The sequence below is a fragment of the Adiantum capillus-veneris genome, chromosome 3 (assembly GCF_014529385.1).
Source record: "Adiantum capillus-veneris isolate H3 chromosome 3, ASM1452938v2, whole genome shotgun sequence".
Classification (NCBI taxonomy): domain Eukaryota; kingdom Viridiplantae; phylum Streptophyta; class Polypodiopsida; order Polypodiales; family Pteridaceae; genus Adiantum; species Adiantum capillus-veneris.
The window spans coordinates 128,735,734-128,740,536 of record NC_140933.1 but is presented as its reverse complement, the minus strand read 5'-3'; positions in this window follow the sequence as shown (position 1 = coordinate 128,740,536).

The window sequence follows — 4,803 nt, the reverse complement described above, 5'->3', positions numbered from 1 at the left end:
AGTGATTGGATTATCGACTCAGGGGCATCTTTACATGTTTCTCCGCACAAAGAGTGGTTTACATCATATGTGGCTACTAAAGATTATGTCAGACTTGGCAATGAGCAGGTTTGTGACATACTTGGAGTGGGAGATGTGCAGTTGAAGTTTCAGAATGGCTCTTCTTTATGGCTCAAGAATGTCAGACATGTTCCAGCAATCCGAAAGAGCTTGATTAGTACAGGGAAGTTGGATGATGCGGGTTATGTGACAGTTTTTGGGAACAGCGCTTGGAAGATCTCCAAAGATTCGATGACTGTAGCACATGGCAGAAAGTCAGGAACTCTGTACACTTTACATGTTTCAGAGGTTAAAAACCATGTAATTAATGTGATTGAGCAGCCAAGTGTGTCACTGTGGCATCGTAGGTTGGGACGTATGTCAAAAAGAGGAATGGAAATACTTTCTCATTATGGTTATTTGCCTGGCTTTTCATTTCAAGATTTCGAGTTTTGTGAGCATTGTGTTTATGGTAAGCAAACACAAGAACCGCACAGATCAAAGAGGAATCGTAGGGACGAACGGTTAGCTCTTGTACACAGTGATCTATGCGGACCAATGCCTAGTTTGTCACTAGGGGGAGCAGCGTACTTTTGTACATTCATAGATGACTATTCTCGCAAAGTATGGGTTTACTTCTTGAAGCACAAGGATGAGGTGCTCAAGGTCTTTAAGACATTCTTGCAGCTGGTGGAGAATCAGAGTGGTCAGAAGTTGAAGTGCTTGAGAACTGACAATGGTGGAGAGTACGTTTCCAAAGCTTTTCAAGACTTTTGTGAAGCAAAAGGGATTAAGCGGGAACTTACTGCACCATATAATCCTTCACAGAATGGGGTTGCAGAACGAATGAATAGGACCATACAAGAGAAGGTCAGAAGCATGTTGTCAAATGCTGAGTTGCCTGATGGATTTTGGGCGGAAGCAGTGGCTACAGCAGTCCATTTGATCAACAGGTCTCCTAGTAGGGTTCTGGATAAGAGTGCAGTGGCCGAGATGCTATGGACAGGCAAGGCACCTTCGTATAAGCATCTCAGAGTCTTTGGTTGTGAAGCTTATAGCCATATTCCTAAGGAGTTCAGAAATAAGTTAGAACCAAAGAGCAAGAAGTGTATATTTCTTGGCTACGGAGAATCGGGCGAGATGGGTTACCGGCTTTGGGATCCTGAGTCCAGAAAGCTTATTCGTAGCAATGATGTGCATTTCAATGAAGCCAAGTTTCACGCTAAGCCAGAGAAGACAGAGGAGATCAGAAGAGTTGTCTTCAGGGAAGATGGACCTAGTGCTAGCACATCAAGACAGCATAGTCAGGCTCAGGAACGGCCTATAGTGGCTAGAGAGGCAGAATCAGTTGTGGTGAGATGTTCTAAGCGTGTCTCCAAACCACCTGATCGTTATGTGCCATCTCTAAATTATGTCATGCTCACAGATTGCGGAGAACCATCTTGTTACAAGGAAGCATTACAAGTGGTTGACTCGAAAAAATGGCAGTTGGCCATGCAGTCAGAGATGACAGCTCTGCATAAAAACCAGACATGGAAGTTGGTTAAATTACCACAGGGCAAAAAGGCTCTACCTTGTAAATGGGTTTACAGGTATAAGATCACCGCTCATGATAGTCAGCCAAAGTACAAAGCAAGGCTTGTTGCCAAGGGCTTTAAGCAAGAACAAGGCATTGACTTTGATGAAGTCTTCTCTCCAGTGGTCAAGATGACTACATTGAGATGCTTTCTTGCATTGGTTGCTATATTGGATTTGGTGTTGCACCAAATGGATGTCAAGACAGCGTTCTTGCATGGTGATTTAGATGTGGAAATTTACATGCAGCAGCCAGAAGGGTTTGTTGAGAAAGGCATGGAACATTTGGTATGCCAATTGTTAAAGAGTCTTTATGGCTTAAAACAATCACCGAGGGCATGGTACCATAAGTTCCACCAGTTTATGCTTTCTCAAGGCTACAAACGTAGTGAGTTCGATCACTGTCTATATACAAAGAAGGCTAAGGATGGCAGTTGGCTGATCCTTATTTTGTATGTGGATGACATGTTGATTGTTGGCAAACACTTGGAAGAAATTTCAGCTTTGAAGTCAAAGATGGCAAAATCATTTGACATGAAAGACATGGGTGAGGCAAGTCATATACTTGGTATGCGCATTGAGAGAGACACGTCAAAGAAGTTGATTTGGTTATCTCAAACAGAGTATATTGACAAGGTTTTGCAACGTTTCAATATGGAGAAGGGAAAGGCATTGAGTGTTCCATTGCCACCATATGTGAAACTTAGCAAACAAGATTGTCCTGTGTCTGAGGAAGAAAAGGCTGAAATGGATAAGATTCCATATGCGTCTGCAGTGGGTAGTTTGATGTATGCAATGATTGCTACACGTCCGGATATTGCATTTGCAGTGGGAGTGGTTAGCAGATATATGTCAAATCCCGGCAAGAAACATTGGGAGGCAGTGAAAGGTATCATGAGATACTTAAAACATACAAAGAGTATGCGCATATGCTATGGTAGTCAGGATTTGAGTGTTAGAGGATACACTGACTCAGATTATGCAGGAGACTTGGATAAGAGGAGATCTACATCAGGCTATGTCTTTACATTGGCTGGAGGTGCCATATCATGGCGATCTCGATTACAAGATTGTGTTACGCAGTCTACTACAGAAGCTGAGTATGTTGCAGCAAATGAGGCATGCAAAGAAGCTATTTGGCTTGGTAGATTGGTTGCAGACTTGGGAATCAAAGTAGATATGCCAGAGTTATATTGTGATAGTCAAAGTGCTATACAATTGGCAAAGAATCCAGTGTTCCATTCGAAGACTAAGCATATTGATGTCAAATATCACTTCATTAGGGAAGTACTTGAAGACAAGCAGATACAACTGCTGAAGATCCACAACAAGGACAATCCTGCTGATCTACTCACAAAGGGACTTCCAGGAGAGGGCTTTGTGCATTGTCGTGAGTTATTGGGCATTGGATAGATGGCAGCCATGTAAATCTTTGTACATTTATGTTCATAGATTTACAGTTACTTAAAGTGCCACATTGGACTTTAAGTGGGAGGTTGTTGGGATTAAAGCCCAAGTGGCCTCTTATGCGGATATGGCTGGCTGTCCGCCTAACTCACTTTGTTCTAACTCTTTGTATATACTAACTTATACTGTGTGAATACTAAGGTATTGGGAGATAACCCTTCTAACAGTTCTCTGTGTACTGTACTGTGTAAGCTCACTGTGTGTGTGTGTGTGAGAGAGTCGACCCACGCTCCGCTCCGCGACTTCACTCTTGCTCCATCTCCATCTCCATCTTCTTCTTCTTTTTGCATTTTCTGCATTTTCTGGTTTGCACTGCACAGTTCTGTCAAGTTTCAATTTCTGCATTTTCTGTGTTTTCTGGTTTGTGCACAGTTAGACGCACAGTTAGTTAATTAAGTAGGCTAGTAATTAGGTGAGATAGAAAGCAGGTAGGTAAGGTCAACGCGCACCCAAAAAAACAAAAAAAATTAAATGTTTTCCAAAAAAAAAATTTGAAAAAAAAAATCCGAAAAATAAAAACGCGAGCGAGGGGGAGGTTAAATTTTCAAAAATAAAAAACGTGAGTTTTAAAACGGACGGGTTGGTTTGTATAAAAGTTAGATCAGGATCATTTCCCCAAGCCCAAGCCCAAGCCCAGGCCCAGGCCCAGGCCTCAGGCCTCAGTCTTATGATATATACTAGACTCACTCTTATATATATACCCTACTCCCTCAAGAGGGAATGAGAGCATGTGGGACAAGTCCTCCACTCTCCTCCCTTCTCTTCCCACTTGCACCCTTAGACTTGCTATTTGGAGCCTAGTTCCCCAGCTAGGAAAAGACTATTTCGGGCTTTTCCGGAGCAAAATAGAACCAAACGGTGGGCTATAAAGCACAGCACGTCCCTCCTAGCGATACGCTCGTTTCGAGCTATCACACGGCCCATTCCACAACACGCTCTAAAAAATCTAGCAAAAAAACAAACAAAAAACACGCAAAAAACTAGTCACAAGGCCTCCTAGAGCAGCTTTTTGACACCTGAGGGTATCAAAAGCACATGCACTTACGCTCTGGGCGGGTGCTAGAACATGAGCATATTGAGGGTGCCTCTGTTCATACAGACACCCATTACCCATCCACGATAGGCTCTAGACCCTCAGCGGGGACACAATGTAGCACCACCCAAGACCCTAAAATAGCCGTTAGTGATTCCTCCTCCGACTCAGAAATCATGGAAGCATACCCTACCCAAAACACTGAGAGAGAAGGCCATGCACCTCCCGAAGCTCCACAGCCTAGTACTAGTATGTTTAGCCGTTTCATGGAAACATTAGGTAGAGCTACTCGCTCAGAACCTGATGCAAATGAAGCACACGAAGGGGGTGGGGAAGTGGACTCTCCTTTCACATCGCACGTGGACCCCACACCCCCAAAGAGTGTCCATGTGGATATCCTGCCAACTTCTTACCAAGAAGGCCCTGTTGAGCTGCCTCCTTCAGAAGTTCCCTCTAGAGTACCGTTGGTGACAAGTAAAACCACGGGGAGCAACATTGCTTCTACCTCACAAGAAACCGTTAACACGTCGACTCTAGAAGGATTGTTCATTAATGATCATTGGACATACGACCTCCACACTGAGGTGTTGACGGATCTACACTCTGGCCACGCCTACCATGTAGGATGGATAGAGATTGTACAATCCACCTCTAGTGCCACGAGCATCGAAGATCAACAGAAAATGATA